The sequence below is a fragment of the Podarcis liolepis genome (genome assembly GCF_965112155.1).
Source record: "Podarcis liolepis genome assembly, chromosome: 1".
NCBI classification, from domain to species: Eukaryota; Metazoa; Chordata; class Lepidosauria; order Squamata; family Lacertidae; genus Podarcis; species Podarcis liolepis.
This window is the reverse complement of record NC_139554.1, coordinates 19232108-19250266: the sequence shown is the minus strand read 5'-3', so window position 1 is coordinate 19250266 and position 18159 is coordinate 19232108. Positions and strand designations below refer to the sequence as shown.

The 18159-nt window shown below is 43.3% G+C and overlaps 1 long non-coding RNA gene across 1 annotated transcript in view; it reads right to left on the bottom strand.

Annotated features, from left to right (window-relative positions):
* Positions 1 to 785: 785 nt before the first annotated feature.
* Positions 786 to 18159, bottom strand: part of LOC310686042 — a 38468-nt gene continuing 21094 nt past the window's right edge. The window contains exon 2 of the long non-coding RNA XR_014515673.1: positions 786 to 956. This is a non-coding gene — a long non-coding RNA (uncharacterized lncRNA). The remainder of the gene's footprint in view (positions 957 to 18159) is intronic.

Sequence of the window (18159 nt, the reverse complement as noted above, 5' to 3'; positions counted from 1 at the left end):
TGATCTTCCGATTAAGGATGGTATACAAATTTAATAAATAAAATGATTTATATGAATGATCTCATTTGATAAAGTTTATTATTTTAGCACCGGTTTGAAGCCTTATCTCTTTCTTTGCTTCTCATCAGAAGGTTGATCGACAGCCATCAATTGTGAAAGCTGGAAAGAACCTCCATGTTCAGTGTCAGAATATGCCTCACAAAGGACAGGCATCAAGGAATCACCATTTGTTCATGCATCCATTCATCATTTATTCAATTTACATACTGCCCTTTATCCGAAGATCCCAGTACAACATTAAAAACATGATTTACATAGTGTATCAATAACAGAAAATAAAACAATCACAGAAAAAAAATCATAAAAATGATCCCTTCACAGTTAAAAGGCCATAGATTGCTTAATGGCTGAAGACCTGGATAAAGAGGAATATTTTCATTGGGTGCCTAAAGACATGTAATGATGGCACCAGGTGAGCCTCTCTGGGGAGAGCATTCCACAATTGGGGAGCCACCACAGAAAAGACCCATCCTCAAGAGACGGTCCTTAGGGAATTGGAGTCCTGAGCTATGTAATAATAATAATAATAATAATAATAATAATAATAATAATAATAATAATAATAACAATAATAATACCAAGCCCATCTGGCCGGGCCTCCACAGCCACTCTGGGCAGCTCCTAATAGAATATTAAAAACACAACAAAACATCAAACATTAAAAACTTCCCTAAACAAGGCTGCCTTCAGATGTCTTCTAAAAGTCAGATAGGTGTTTATGTCCCTGACATATGATGGGAGTGCATTCCACAGGGCGGGCGCCACTACCAAGAAAGCCCTCTGCCTGGTTCCCTGTAACCTCACTTCTCACAGTGAGGGAACCACCAGAAGACCCTCGGAGCTGGACCTCAGTGTCCGGGCTGAACGATGGGAGTGGAGACGCTCCTTCAGGTATACTGGGCCGAGGCCATTTAGGGCTTTAAAGGTCAACACCAACACTTTGAATTGTGCTTGGAAATGAACTGGGAACCCATGGATCAGTGTTATATGGTCTCGGCGGCTACTCCCAGTCACTAGTCTAGCTGCTGTATTCTGGATTAGTTGGAGTTTCCAGGTCACCTTCAAAGGTAGCCCCACGTAGAGTGCATTGCAGTAGTCCAAGCAGGAGATAACTAGAGCATACACCACTCTGGCGAGACAGTCTGTGGGAAGGTGCAGTCAGGCCAGGATTGGCGATACATGCACAGCTCATCTTGATCAGGTGAGGAACCTGGCCTTTGACATTTCATTTCTAAACAGCTCTTTGTCTACACCCGAAGTGTCAAACCAAATCCTGCCTGTGGACCATGTTTGACAGGGTCATGATCCTTTAAACCATATCCTGGGACACATTGCCTTCATAGCCTTCCCATGATCTTCCAGAGACATCTGGCTAGGCTATGCAGACCTTGGTCTCTTCGAGCAAAGCATTCCACAGATACTGGAACAGTTCAGAGGGTTATTTGCTTGCTCTTCAAATACTTCACAGGCTGAAAATGCCCTGCACCGCAACGGTTCGGTTTGTGCACACAAAGTAAGCAGGACACAGAGTCCCCCTGCAAAATACCTGTGGTTAGCGGCTTCTTGAGCAGGGAAGGGGGAAGAAGCTCACTTTTAATCACTGTGATAATCAACGACATATGGTTCTTTGCTCTTGATGTGCAATCCCTTCTCCTCCTCCCTTGCAGTACAAAGATCTGCCCACAAGGAAGTCCACACCAGTCAGACTTGGGAATGTGGACCATTTGTTTTTGTTTTCCCCTTTGCAGACATACTTTTGAAAAAACAAGCATAGTTCAGGCATGGGCGGAGCCTGCAGTTTAACAGAAAGTGCTGTGTTTCGAACCACAGTTTGTTGAGCAAATGATAAAATAAGCTTTTTTGGGGGGGTTCTTTTTCTCATCCTACACTGATTGTAGGATTCTTTCAGTCCTATCCCGCTCCCTGACAAAAATTAGACAGGAATTTATATATTACCATAAGCACTTAAAAGAATGTCTAAAACCAGAATGTCTAAAATCACATTCCCTTCCAGGCAAACCTTTTGGGGGCCACGTGCCAGTGGCAGCCAGGGCCAGAGACAAAAGAGGGTGGAGCATTGTATATAAACCTTACTTTTGCATAGTAGGCTAGTTGCTATGCACAGCCACATAAACAGCCCTCTTTATCCTTCATCCAGACAAACAAGCATTGTTATCGGAGTTCAAGGAGACACTCCAGCCACACAAAAAACACCTGAGGAAGGTGCGAAGCAAGGCAGGTGAGAAGACTGACCTGGGGAGGGAGATGCCCTGCTGAGAGTCCTAAGGGGCAGAAAGAGAGGCCTGGAGGGCCACACTCGCCCCCCAGTCTTGAGGTCCACCACCTTTGTTGAAAGATTGAAGACAGATAAAACAACATACTTCTTCTTACAGCGCAACTGTAGAACACACTCTCATAGGAAGCAGTGTTGGCCACCAACTTTGATGACTGTAAAAGAGGACAAGTTTATGGAGGATGGGACAGGGACCCTCGTACCTACGGGACCACCTCTCCAGGTATGTCCCACAGAGGACCTTACGGTCTTCAAATAAAAACATCTTGGAGATCCTGGGCCAAAAATCTGCCCGGACAGGCATGCTAGCCCCAAAACAGAGGGCATGTCCAGGAAAGCCCAGACATATGGCAACCCTAAACTACCATGTTCTGCAGCAGATATTTCTAATTTGTTTATTTTTTTTAATACATTCCACTTTCTCCTGGTATGCCCCACAGAGAAACTTACAGCCTTCAAATAAAAATATCTTGAAGGTTCCAGGCCACAGAGAAGTTAGGCTGGCCTCAACTAGAGCCAGGGCTTTTTCGGCTGTGGCTCCGATCTGGTGGAACACTCTGTCACAAGAGACTAGGGCCCTGCGGGACTTGACATCTTTCCACAGGGCCTGCAAGACAGAGCTGTTCCACCAGGCCTTTGGCCAGGGCACAGCCTGACTCCCTCCCTCGGCAATCTTCACGGAGCTCTGGCCCAATGGTTGCTAGTGGCTTGAATTAATTAATTTTATAATGAATGATTTTAGAATGTTGTTTATGCTGTACTTTTGTACTGTTTTATTGTTGTTAGCCTCCCTGAGCCCGGCTTTGGCTGGGGAGGGCGGGATATAAATAAAATTTATTATTATTATTTCCCAACACCATATGGCCAAGATGGCTAGAAACATTTTAAAGAGAGCAAAAAGGGATTAAATTAAAAACCAAAAATGCACACAAAAAAACCAAATTAAAAAATCATAGAAGGCAGAGATAACACTGTTTCTGATAATGTATTAGCCAAGGATTGCTTTAAAAGAAAGTATTTATGGTCTTTCAATAGTCCAATAACTATATTTCATGGTTTTCCTTTGAAAAGGTTTATTTTTTACATCTTGAGGGGGAAATGAAATAACCAAGTGGCTTGCGAACACAATCGTTTGCTGTTCAGCCACTTTGTTATTTGATGTCCCCTTCCAGGATAAATTTTGTTTTGTTTAACTTCCATCCCATAATGAAGAACAAATATAGCAAATTAAATAAATCATTGCAGTTTTATTTTAAAAAGAAAAAGGCGGGGAGCCTTAATTTCAAAGTGAGAGAGCGCTATTCGTGAGGTAGCATTTGAGATATTCTCTGAGGCATAGCATATGCAGGTTCGGTATATGAATTCGAAATAGATCTCTTTCATGAAATGTGTGCAGGCCTACATTATATATACTCATATGCCTATTCAGTACACCTATCCTTCACTTATTTTTTCAGTAAGGGAAAGAGCATGCCAAGGCAGCAGGCAATGGCTTTGTATATCATTAATACAAATAATTTCCATTAGGGAGAAAATGGATCGTAAGTCATGAGGGGGCAAAGTCTCAAGTGAGTCATGAAAGTAATTCCCCCTTAGTTATTATGATCACTCTGCTCAATAGGCCTTTGATATATGGAGTCCGTTAGATTATTTCATTAGATAACTACCAGAGTGGAGCTGGGCACTCCTGACACTTCTTCTAGGGAAACAGCAAGTCAAGGGTTAATTTGAGTTTCTGTAAGTTATGGCTTGAATTAAGTTTGCCTGCGATTTCTCCCTCCTCCTCCTCTTCATCTTCTTTGAAAGTGAGCCTCCTGAAAAGTTTGAACGTTCACGTGAAAGTATGCTGCCCTCTTTTATTTTCATTAGAGCTTCCTTGTGGCTGTGTTCCCACATCGGATGAGGGGCTGCCCATCACCACCGCTTCAATGGAGCATCTTTTCTAAATGGGGATCCACAGATCCCCTTCAGAAATTTTGCTACTATTATCAAAACTTATTTGGCTTCCAATGATGTGCTCCATCCAATGAGGAATCTCTGATTTCAATCTGAATTTCACTCTAGGCAGGAGACCAAAGGCAAATGTGAACCTCAAGCAAGTAGTAGACAGCAGCCCATTCCTTTTGAGAAGAGTGTCCCAAACATTTCAACCATAGTTCATAGAATCAGTTGGAAGGGACCCTGAGGATTGTCTAGTAGTCCACCTTCTGCAATGCAGGAATTCTGACCCAAGTTTCCTTGGGTGGCTTCAAACCACCAACCTTCTGGTTAACAGCCAGATGCACTGACCCATTGTGCCACCTGTAATACCCCCCTTTATTTAAAATAGGATGGGCTATCTCTTTTCTGTGGTGGGCTGCATTTGTTGGATTGATTTCCATTCTGGATATGGGATGAATAAGTGAAGACCAGCAATTCCCACTTCTGTTTCTGGTACAATGGAATTCATCAATATCCTCTGTAAGTTGCCCTATCTCTCCTACTTTCTGTTGTTCAACCTTTCCAAACAAATACATCTCAGCAACAATGAGCATGCCATGTGAGAAGGTTTTTGAGATCTGCCTTCCTTCTCCGCATGTTCCTCTTCTCAGTAGGCAAAATGCTTGATCAGAAGTGCTTTAGGAAAAGCTTCATCATGCCTTACATTCCTCGAGGGTTGATGACACCTCTGACAATATCCAAAGTTAGATTTTGATTCATTTGAACCGGGGTTGGCATCCTATGGCCCTCTGGTTGTTGGACTCCCACCAAGCATGACCAGTGTTCAGGAATGATGGGAGTTATGGTCCAACAGCATATTGAGGGCCCACAAGTTTCCTACCACTGGTTTTGACTGTATTCAATCATAAGTTTTTATGCATTTCTAAACCTGTGGAGAATTTGAAAAGGGCTAATTAATGTCTTCCCCTGCTTGAAATTCTCACCAGCCTTCTAATTTAGAAGCCAACCAGCCTGCCACCCATCCATCCATCCATCTGATGACGAATCGGTCTCCCTGGTGCCAACAACAGTAAATTCTCCAGTTCTGTCAGCAACAGCCAAGGAGGCTCCTCAATATTTAACAACATCACTTCTAACACAAGCAAGCTCTTTGCCTATTTTTATTTTCTCATGAGAGCTTAAACCTTCCCTGTCAAAATATGTTCAATGGACAGTCAGCGGCTCACCTTCTAATGATGAACTTTTTAGCATTCTAAAAAGACAATGACTGCCACTGTCAGAAACATATTTTAAAAACCCAAACCGACATGGTGCTCTCAGCTACACTGCATAATGTTGTGGCCAGACTTGGAACAATGAACTTCCAAAGAGCTTGTCTGTTATGATGTTTTCTCTCTCCCGCTTTCTCTCTCTGGAGCATTGGGCGCATATTATTTTCAGGTTAACTCCCCAACTCCTGTGTGATGTTTAGTTTTAATCACCTCCATTGCCATCCAGCAATAACACTTATTGCATTATGCTACTCGACATAGTTCCTGAAATCGAATATACATGAGGATGATGGAAAGGGCATTGATCATTGAAGGTGTTCTTTGCATTTATGAGTTTGTTAAAAAAAAAAAAAGAGGAGAGAAACACAAAACTGTTGTTGGAAATTATTGTTATGGTCATATTTGTTCAAGGAAGTGTGTGTATGTGTATGAGGTGTACATTTTCTCTCATTCCCATGTTTTACACAAAAATGAGGGAATACATTTGCTCCCCACTCACTTTCTCTTTCTCTCTCTCTCTCTATATATATATCTGCACACAGTATCAGTCCAGAGGAATATATTTTATTTATCATACAGATATATAGGTATGAAAATAATTTATGCAACTTGGGTAGGAGAAAGCAAACTTTTGCTAAACAATTATTGCAAGGTGGAGAATTCTGGGCCCACATTCTTTTCAAAACATTCAGCCTCAGAACATGTCCCAAAGATTTATGTATGAATTTTTCATAGGTAGACTTCTTGGCATTTTTTGATGGAGAAGTTGGATCACAGGTGTAGAGTGCTCGAGATAACAATTTCTTGATTCCCGGCTGACAGTTCCAGCAACATTATAACAGAAGTGAAGAGAAACTTAATCCTAGGCCTGCAAAGTCCTGGGTGATTCTAGCAGTGCAGTGGGACAGAGCTGCCCTCCCAACACTGGTGTCACTACCAAGATGGGGCAGTGCCAAGGTTGGGGCTGTGCAGACACAGTGGCAGAAATGCCAGATTGGCTCCACTGGTGCACCCAGGCAGCCCAAACAGCACCACTGCTTTGCCCCACCTTGTCTAGGAAAGCTGCACTGATGCCAAGAGGGTGACTTCATAGCTCTGTCCCACTATGCAAAGTTGGGAGTTGCCACCATTACTCACTAAACGGGACGCGGGTGTCGCTGTGGGTTAAACCACAGAGCCCAGGGCTTGCCGATCAGACGGGGTGAACTCCCGTTGTTCGGTCCCAGCTCCTGCCAACCTAGCAGTTCAAAAGCACGCAGTGCAAGTAGATAAATAGGTAGGAAGGTAAACGGTGTTTCCGTGCGTTGCTCTGGTTCGCCAGAAGTGGCTTAGTCATGCTGGCCACATGACCCGGAAGTTGTACGCCAGCTCCTTCGGCCAGTAAAGCGAGATGAGCGCCACAACCCCAGAGTCGTCCGCGACTGGACCTAATGGTCGAGGTCCCTTTACCATTACCTTACCATTACTCATTGCCACTTCTTGGTATGGATAGTCACCCCAGTTCATCAATGGAGATTCATAGGTCATGCAGTGATACAGATGAGGTCAATGCAGATGCAAATCTGGACATCCCTCTGTCTGCACATTTTGATTATTATTGGGCCCCATCTCAGTTCAGAGCACTGGAAACTGCTACACATGATTAGTTGCAGATAACCAGAGTTGGACTACATATAGTTTCTGCTAGAGGATGGGGGAGAGAGGAGACAGGAGGATCACTTAAGCATCACCAAAAAAGAGGAAACCCACCAAAATTGCCTAGGGAGTTTTCACACCAATGCCAGGTGCCACCTGTTAGAGACATTTACTTGTGTGCTGGACATCTCCAAGCAACTACGGAAACACAGCACACAATGAGCAATTCAGATATTCCTAAGATACAAGGAGATTGTTTTTGTATGGCTATTTTCTTCCATCTTCTTTGTTGTTGTTTAGTCGTTTAGTCGTGTCCGACTCTTCGTGACCCCATGGACCAGAGCACGCCAGGCACTTCTGTCCTCCACTGCCTCCCGCAGTTTGATCAAACTCATGCTGGTAGCTTCAAGAACACCATCCAACCATCTCATTCTCTGTCGTCCCCTTCTCCTTGTGCCCTCCATCTTTCCCAACATCAGGGTCTTTTCCAGGGAGTCTTCTCTTCTCATGAGGTGGCCAAAGTATTGGAGCCTCAGCTTCACGATCTGTCCTTCCAGTGAGCACTCAGGGCTGATTTCCTTCAGAATGGAGAGGTTTGATCTTCTTGCAGTCCATGGGACTCTCAAGAGTCTCCTCCAGCACCATAATTCAAAAGCATCAATTCTTCGGCGATCAGCCTTCTTTATGGTCCAGCTCTCACTTCCATACATCACTACTGGGAAAACCATGGCTTTTACTATATGGACCTTTGTTGGCAAGGTGATGTCTCTGCTTTTTAAGATGTTGTCTAGGTTTGCCATCGCCTTTCTCCCAAGGAGCAGGCGTCTTTTAATTTCGTGACTGCTGTCACCATCTGCACTGATCATGGAGCCCAAGAAAGTAAAATCTCTCACTGCCTCCATTTCTTCCCCTTCTATTTGCCAGGAGGTGATGGGCCATCTTCTTTAAAAAGCCATTATCCATCAATTAATGAGAAAAGACATTGTGACTGAAAATTATCAAAAGGGAGAGAATTTTTTGGCAAAATCCTCATGGGATATCCTGGGATATTATTGTGCTTGACTTACTTTGGAGAGGCCCATAGGCATTTGTGATTGTATTTTGCTTTCATGCTATAAATCTTCTCACCAGTAGCTTACACTCTGCTTCCTTCCTGTAGGCCCATGCTTCAACTGAAGTACAAAGGTAACTCCTCCATCATGAGGTAACTCCTCCCATTAGTATTTTTTCAGATCTAGAATCAAGGGCAGCTGGGGAGGCTGCAGAACACTTGAGGGATATTTACTGCAAAGACACACAGAGACACCACCTTAGGCCAAGCTCAGAATTCTGCATTGACTGAAATGCTGAATGAATTATCAAGGAATTCCGACAAAATGGCAGAAAAACTGAAGCCTATTCGATGGCTATTAGTCATGATAGCTATGCTTGGCCTCCACAGTTGGAGACAGTAAGGCTTCTGAATACCAGAAACCACAGGAGGGGACAGCACTCTTGTGCTTGAAACATGCGTGTGGATTTCCCACAGACACCTGGTAGGCCATTGTGAGATCCTCTTACTTTCTCAAAGTTTTTCTGTTTTGTTTTAGAAACTGGAGGGTGGATTTTGGCACAGCACTAATGTGTGCTGCTAAATCCTGAGCCATCTCCACATTGATCCAGCCATGGTGGCATGCTGCTATGGAGCACGCTAGCTTATCCACAGTAGGGGGAAAACACCACCTTCCAGGCAAGGACCCAAGAAAACTCAGAATTTGGCTGTCACATGTCCTTCAGCTGCAAGAGATGAAGTGATTATTGACCTGCTTCTCCCCTCAGCATGACATTGGAACCATCTACTCAGTTGCTTGCTGGGCCTCCCATTGAGACATAGGTCTTACAAAAGACTTAAAGGAGTCACTGGCAGCTGCAGCACCAGAGCTGGACTATTTGCCAGTGGAAAAGGCTACAAAACCCAGGGTTCAGCTCTGAAAGATTCAGGGCTGCCTCCGTAACCAACTTGGCGGTATCAATATAATGCTGCGACGTCGAGGCACCTCTGTCATTAATCACAGGCTAAATAATAAATTTGTCTTCTCTGTGTGAAGTAAAGGCATATTATTCAGCAACAGAATGATTTTGATACATCTTTTAACTAACCAAAAGTAGCATCTTGACAATTTTAATGGGCTAATTATACACTGATGGTCATCTAGGAATGCGTTCATTTTCAGGCCTTTATGTCCTGACAATTGTAAAAGTTATCAGCTGGAAAATTGGCATGCAAACACAGAATTTCAATCTCTGAGCCCCAGCAGGACTTGACAAAAATATTTCCATTGCGCAGAGGTTCAGTCTGGGGCATGCAGAGGAAATGAAAGGCTCGGGACTCCGCAGGCCCTTGAAAGAGTCAGCATCCCGGTGCTAAGTGATTAAGAGCCACTTCACACATGGCATTTTTAAGGTGCACACCTGAGATAGGGAACATGAGAAGCTGCCTTCTATTGAGCCGGTTGATGTAGCTCAGTACTGTTTATGCCGACTGACATGCTGAAAGCATATACCTAAAAATGCAAATTGTGAACTTGGCACAATGTACGTTAGTCTGGGGTGGGTGGGTGGAATCACTGGACCCGCGTTTTCCTCTGTCTGTACTGAAATTGGCATCCCATAACTATTTCACAGTGCACTGCAGTTCCACTGGTTTCATAAGAGATAAAGTACTTGTCCATGCAAGCATATCGTTAAACTATGGAACTCACTTCCACAGGAGGCAGTGGTGGCCAACAACCTGGATGCCTTTGAAAGAGGATTAGTCAGATTTGTGGAGGATAAAGCTGCTAACCATGATGGGGCAATGTTCTACGTCAACTGTTGGAAATGGGATCATCTTAATAGATGGTCCTGGTTGTGGGCAGGCCCTCAAACTGGTCTCCCACCCCACCCCACCCTGACATGGGTGGAGCTATCACGCTTATGCCGGGGTGGCACCACAATCACCCAGGGCTATTGCCCAATCATTTTGAAGGGTGATTGTGGGGGAAAGTATAATAGCGGCAGCACGACATGTGCCAGGCTCCTGTTTCATGCTGCAAAACACCCGCCCACCCTCCCTTTAATTTAAGTGTCCTTTGGCCTTGCTTTGGACTTCAGTTGGTTGACCATCTTGAGCCGGGGACCGGGTAGGATTTTTTCCCCTTTGGCAAATTGGCACAGGCCACTTGGTTTTTGCCTACCTCTTAGCAATCGTCACAACTTTGTAAGGTTTGGTGGTTAGGCATTGGCTTATTGTTGAATGGAGGAGGGGAGGTCAGCCATCGCCTGCCCCTCCATTTCAAGGGTATTCCGTTAAAGGAATCTGGGGCCTGGATCCTGTCTGAAGTCCGCTTGAGGGGCTAGGGCCATGCCAGGCCTCTGGGAACACCAGGGGAGATGAAGGCGGGTTCCCCCGAAGTAGTTTACCTTTCGGTGGTTTACCCTTACAGACTTCCTGCAAAGCGGGTAGGAGTCAGATATAGTCTTATAAGCCAATACCGCTCTCATTCCTGTAATCAATAAAGTTGTGCCCAAAGTTTTGCCCAAAAACCTTAAACAAAATATCCATGTCTGTGTGAATTTCTTTATTCTAATGGGTCTTGCCACGCAAGCAGCAGGACTATGAATACCAGTTTCTGGGAAACATAGGTGAACATAATGCTGTTGTGCTCATGTTTGGCTTGCGAGCTTGCCACAGGCATTTGGTCAGCCATTTTGAGAACAGAATGCTGGGAAGGCTGTCAATGAAGCACCTGGTATGGGGAGTTCTTCCTTGAAAATATATAGATTTCTTTAAAAGTGAAAGGTAACAATGAACAGCAGTGATAAGCAGAGGAAAGAGCCTTTCTGGCTTCCTGCACTTAGATAAAAGCACAGCAAAGTACATCATGGGGTGTGTGTGTGTTTTAAGGAATTGAGAACACCCAGGATTGCAAACCACTAGTGAGAAGATCTGTAGAATGAAAGGAAGGGCACTCACAATCCACAAAAATGTAACCAACTTTTCCTTTCTGCTTTCATCTTTTTCAAATGCGATTTCTTTTTGTATTAATTGATGGAGAACACTTGGGGTGGGGGAAGGCAGGATAATTTTTTGGCACAGGAGCAAACCTCAAGCTAATACAGATACAGATGTGGTCATCTTTCATTCTCATGTGTCAGAAAGAAAGAAAGAAAGAAAGAAAGAAAGAAAGAAAGAAAGAAAGAAAGAAAGACGGACCATCACTTGGTTATCACTATGTGCCAACACTGGCCATCATGTGCCAACATTGGCCAGCCTTGCTGAGAATTGTGCCAAGACTGGAATAAGAGATGCAGGGACAGCTTTTTGGGACAGGGGCCATTGGCACAGCTTCCGAAGGAGAGGGGGGGGGGAATAAAGCTTTGTGTAAATGTTTCTTGGCACAGGCTTGCACCTTCCATTTAAAAGCATTCAAATTCACCCGCAAATGCAAAAAAAATAAGGAAATAGAAAGAAATGTAATATAGGCTGATCATCTTCTCCATGTCACATTATCCCGCCAGCCGTTACCATCCATCACCGTTGTTAAGAAGCCTGGTGACATTCTAAATGGCCTATGAATATTACTTTGATACTGAGACTAATTCCTTGGATGAATTTTAACATTGCTCTACCTCTCACTTCTTTTTATGTTTAGCTGTGGCTGGCTACTGCTCTCTCTCTCTCTCTCTCTCACACACACACACACACACATATGTTTTAAAAAGGTCCCATGCTTTCACCGACAATGCTGTTGCGTAGTGCATTATAATCAAATTTGCAAAAGAGCCGGTGATGGGGAGATCCAAAAGAGTCCGGACAATTATTTTTTTAAATTTTTGCTTGGCAGGTGGAAGTTTGGCTGAATAAGGAATATATATGACAGCAAAGTACATGAAAGGAGACTTCTGGATCAGACCAATGGCCTGTTCTTGGGTTGGAGAACTGCATTGCAAAATTCAGAGAAACGAAAACTTCAAAGGACAATTGTGCTTTGATTTGCATATTACTTTCCAAGGTGAGAATTAGCTGCAATGCAAACACAATCAGACTTCTTCTCCCAACCCTACTCCCTTCACTTCCCATTGATAGGGGTGTGCAGTAGCCACAAGTTCTCCTTGTATCTGTTGATGTAAGAAAAGCAGATGATGCTATCCTAACATCTGGAACATCTGGAAGCGGCTCAATCTGATTCAGATCTATTCTGTATCTTTCCAGTTTGATTCTTTGTTTGGGTATGGATCCCATCTGTTAAATCCAAAACCCCGTTTCATTTATTTAGCTTATTTAGAGCATTTTGTGCCCTGCTCTTCAGCCAGAAAGTCTCCCAGAGTGGTTTACATATAGTCCGTTAAAACAGTCAGTCCCTAATCACAGGCTTGCAATTTGAAAACATGACAAGCAAGGGAAAAGGAACGCGGAGGGAAGAGGAGAAGAAAATCAAACTCATTCTTAAACAGCTGTTCTTATAATGACCAGGTGGAACTCTTTAGGAGGAGAAGGAGGTGCCTGAAGAAGCTGGGCTTTTGGCAAAGCTGGTGGAATGAGGCCTGCTTCCAATGAATCCCATTGAGCTGGTCTGATGGAATGGCTGCTCCCAGGTGACAGTTGAGGAAAGAGGAGGCCTGATGGGTTTTGCCTGTCACAACAGTCAATGGAGTGGGTCCTATTTCCCATCTCTCTCAAAATGTACAACAGAGAATCTAAAGATGACTATAACCTTTTTACCCTTTTCACATAAGTGGGAAAGGTGTCCCCCAATCTCTGAGTGGATTAACCCTGCAAAATTTCAGGCAGATTAAATTTCACACCAAGCTTAGTGATTTGGGGAGTGAATTATGAAGATTCAGGACAGATGATTTGCAAGCAGAGGAGTATCTGCAGTTCCATCAAAGGGTTTCCATGCAGCGAAACTTTAAAGAAAAAAAAAATCTCTGTTTTTTAAATTTTCTGCCAGAACTGGATGGAAATCACAAGTATGGTGAGAGAGGCAAGCCTGCCAAATTTCAGAAAGGTGGGTGGAGTGCAAGGCCAGACTCCGTGTGTGTGTGTGTGTGTGTGTGTGTGTGTGTGTGTGTGTCTGCCCTACTGGAGCACCTAACATTTCCATAGTCAGCTTGGTTTCATTTCTCAGATAAGAAAAGCAGGGTGGAGAGGTCTGAAGCAGCAGATCTCCATACAAGCTCGAGCACTTCAAAATCCACCTCAACACACCTTGTTAATGCTGCAGTCCAATTCAGTAGCATAGACAACTCCAAATAACCTTGATTTGCTTCATTTTGCATGGAGCCAATGCACACCCCAATTGGATACCACTCAGTTAGATTTTAGGCATTTCTCCTGTTCGTAACAGTCAGTTACAAATTCATTTCCCCCCTCCTCCGGTTGTGTTGTTTCAGACAAATAAAAATAGTGTGGAAGAGGGAAGAAAGAGACTCAACCTCTGGGAGAAGGGATAAATTTCAGGACCAATGAAAACAATCACAGAATCATGTACAAACCATGTGCAAGAAGGAGACATTTTAAGGAGTTGCTGGATCAAGCCAATTGCCCATCTCATCCTGCATCCTGTTCTCACAGTGACCACCCAGATGCCACATCTATATACAGTCTGAAAATGGTTTGGTTGTGTATGGAGTTTTCTCTTTTTTTAAAGAAAAGAAAAGAAAAACCCTGGGGATAGTAGCTGTGTGATGATGATCTATGATCCAGATCTCATCACAAGAACAATGGTCACCATGTCTCAGTGTTTGGGAAGTGGGACAGTTGGAAAAACAAACAAACAACAACCCAGGAAAAAGGAAAATTGATTTTAGCTTGCAGTGAGTTCCTTGTGTGTATGTATAATTCATTTTGGAAAACCAAATCAAAGGTTTTGGCCTCATACCTACAAGCAGCCCACATCGCAGGGTCTTCCTTCCTTCATTCAAAACCTGAAGACTTCTGCTTTGAGAAGACTGAGCTGTCCTGATCCAAATCGATTATCTGTAAAGTCTTGGAGTGAAATGGCTTAATCATCTGTGGGTAGCTAACAGATTCACTTGGAAAATGTGTTTCATGCATTAAAAAAATGGAGTCATGTTTTCCAGGTGGGTGGAAAAAACGTATTCTCCCAAGAGCATCCCCAAATGGTCATAGACTTTGTTTCTTTCCCCCTCCTTTGTAATCATGAGTTCCATTTTCCAAGTGATGCACTGCATTGTGGCATCACATATATTGTGCCCATCATACTGAATCAGATCAGCATGCATGAAAGACAAATTCTGAAGTGACAACACAGTGTAGACCATCAGCCAGGAAATGTGGGGGTTGGGGCGTCTAGTTTTCTACAATAAATAAATGAAAGCAATTCTTTTGGTAGTTCTTTTTTATAAAATGTGTTCTGATATATCTCTGTTGCTTTTTAGGAGCTCATTCTGTAAGATGCAGAACAATTACAGACCAAAATTGTCTTCTCCTTTGTGTGTGTGAAAGAGAAAGAGAGAGATAGAATTATGCATCCAAGCAGATTTCCATCTGTCTCCCCTTCAGTGTTGAAAATATAAGTTTTCAGGGTTGCATGATTGAAGTCTGAATCCAGCTAAGTCATTGTTTCAGCGAAATGTCTTCTGTTCATGCAAAATAAGATCGCCCTCTCCTCCCCATTGCACCTTTTCCAATTCTGCTCAGTGGGAGGAGGAAATGGGGGGAGGGTTGTTACATGAGCAGAAATTGTTCCACTTGCAATAATTTAGTTGATTTTGTGTATGGCCATTTGTAGAAACTGATCAGTGTTAGACCTCATTCTTGCAAAGCACACACCTTACCATGAGACTTTGACTCCTCTCCAAATCAATGTGAATAAAAATCAGCTATTTTACATGATTTCAATATGTCCCTTTGTATCCCAGTCTCTTTGCCCCTTTGATATAGTGAATGGCTGAATCTTCCATAGATTAAAAGGTGACAACTCTTGTATGAGCTGGCATTTCAGTATACATGCAAGTTCAGGGAAATCAAAGAGATCTCTGCACATCTAATTGCATACATAATTCTAGTGAAGGACTGGTGAGTCTTTTGTGTCTCATTCATTGAAATTAGAGGTTGAAGGTTTTCTACATAAGCAAAGAAGTGCTTAAGGTTCTGTCCAGTTTCCCCTCCCCTCCCATTGCTGGAATACTGTCATTGTCAGGGATTCAACAGTATAGTGCCTTCATTCCAGAAACCGCACATGGTTCATATCATATTATTGGTTAATTTCTCCACTCGCTTTAGAAGTGTATGTAGTCCTATCAAAATCCTGTTTGCTATCCTTCACATTCCTCAGGCATGTCATCCAAACTGGAACCTGTAAATTTGGATCGCTATTGGGTTTATTGAAAACTAGTGCAATGCTAAAAGTTTCTCCTGCATTTTTGCTTACTGTTCCCTATCATTTAAATTGCATCTGAGAAGGGGAGAGAAAATGTCGGTGACATTATCATGGGTGGAGCGCAGGGTTTTTGGTGCACCTCTCAAAAGAAGGTGCTGTGAAGTAACACCTCCCATCACACTTTTCCAGATCGAGAAGAGTGATCAACTGGGGAGGCTTGGAAAAAATATTTACTGGAAAGAAAAGCACATGTGCTGCCCTTGGTTGCCTCAAAAGTAAGCTCAGAATGACACACTCTCCTAAATTCTAAATAAATTCTCATGAGTCATGGGAAGGAGGGAGAAAAATGGAGGTCTCTTTCACAAAGGATGAGATACTGAGAAATTTGAGAACAGAACAAATACAACACGACTCAACAGTTGATGGCATGCAGTGGCAACTCATCTGACCTCCAATTGGTCACATCACTGTTGCCTACCAGAGTGCCAGGATGGTGTAGTGGTTAAGAGCAGTAGACTTGTAATCTGGTGAACCGGGTTCGCTTCCCCGCTCCTCCACATGCAGCTGCTGGGTGACCTTGGGCTAGTCACACTTCTTTGAAGTCTCTCAGCCCCACTCACCTCACAGAGTGTTTGTTGTGGGGAAGGAAGGAAAAGGAGAATGTTAGCCACTTTGAGACTCCTTCGGGTAGTGATAAAGCGGGATATCAAATCCAAACTCCTCCTCCTCCTCCTCCTCCTCCTCCTCCTCCTCCTCTTCTTCTACTTCTTCTTCTTCTTCTTCTTCTTCTTCATCATCATCTTCTTCCAAAGGGTAAAGAGGGAGGGTCAGGATGGTGCTGAGGGTGGTGTGGTGCAAATGCAACAACGGGAGCACCAGATTGGCTCTGCCAGTATGTTTGCACCATGCTATCCTCCCTGCCACCTTGCCACTCCTCCTCCTTCTGGTAAGCAGCAGCAACACAACCGACTAGAGGTCAGGTGAGCACCACCAACCCAACACAATGTCTGCTACGGGCACTATTTGAAACACACTGGTGTGGTTGACAACATGGGGACCCCTCCCCTAAGAAACTGCATAGTTCTGAATGGTGCTTTCTTTGGATCCATGAGTTCCTTTTGGAAATTATTATTATTGTTGTTGCTGCTGTTAGCATTTCATTAAATTTATATACTGCTTGACTGTAGGAAAATACCGCAAAGCAGATTCTGACTAGGTACATTTCTCAAAGGAGTTCGGTACAGGCTTAGTTTACCCAAACCTTCTTTGATCACTGCTGTTGTTGCGAATGCAGTAATTTTGTGCTACAGGGCATTTTCAGCATAGCCCTTACAGATAACCCATCTTGTCTCCCGCCCCCAGCCCTGCCCCACACAGGAAGCCTTTTGTCTTTCAGAGCATATTAAAAGGCAGGCTTCAGAGCACTTCACTGCCATGTGGCCCAAAAGCCTACAATACCACAAAAGTCATGAAACAGGTACAAAAAAAAAAAAAAGGAGGGGGTGGGAGAAAGAGAAAAGGATGCTTTAGAGCACCTTTCCTTTTAAGTAGTCCCTGTTCCCTGTCAAGCAGTTTTGAGCTAGATCATCTACGCCAGATTCTTTTTTGCATTCGTCGTACGACAATTTTTACTTGCTGCCAAGAGAGCACCATGTTAGAGGAGGGGTCAGCACTGCAGGGCCTAAGATCTTAGGGATGAATGGAAAGTTCTATAGAAACTTTTCTGCCTCTATGAAATGAAATCCTATATGGAGGGAGGGAGGGTGAGAGAATAATAGAAATGTAGAGTTAGCAGACCCTCTGAGGGCCATCTAGTCCAACCCCCTGCAATACAGGAATCTCAACTAAGGTGGTGGGGGAGAGAGAGACAAACTACAGAGGAGTAGAAATGTTTTGGTTTTTTCTTTATCTTTTTTTAAAGAAGTCTACTGTCTTTTTTTCCTTATGATTTGCCAGAAAGGGACCACAATAGACACTGGACACTGACATATAACCAAAGGCCAGGTGTGGAGGTTGAGCTGAGTCAGATCTCTGTGAAAACTCACACAAATAGGTGGATCGTCCTGCCTCTGCATATAAACCTCTGACACACAAGAGAGCCTCTCACCTTCCAATGCGATCCATTCCACTGTCAAAGAGTTTGCACCATCAGAATTCCACCCCCCCCCCACAGAGATAAGATCCGTTTTCTCATCCATGTTCTGTCACGTTTATTGTGGATTATGATAAGAAACAAAAGAACAAAAAACAAACAAACCACATTTAAATTATATGCATTTGTGTATTCACTTTCCTGTATTTTATACATTTTGTATGCTTTGTCCCTTAAAATATTCATTTTTCTGATAGAATAGGCTTTGTTTAGCATGTTTTAGCAAATACTTTTGCATCATAAAATTAAAGCAGACTGTGAACTGCATTCCAATCTGAGCATAAGTTAAGTCCAGTAACGTCCCATCCAAACTAAGGAGGGATGAAGCTGTCCATTTCAGTTTCTCTCAATTTCTCCTTTTTCCCCAATCTTAAATTTAGCTCTTTACATTTCCACAACAGTTTGTGGTTATTTTTAATAATACAAAGTCCTCATGCAGAC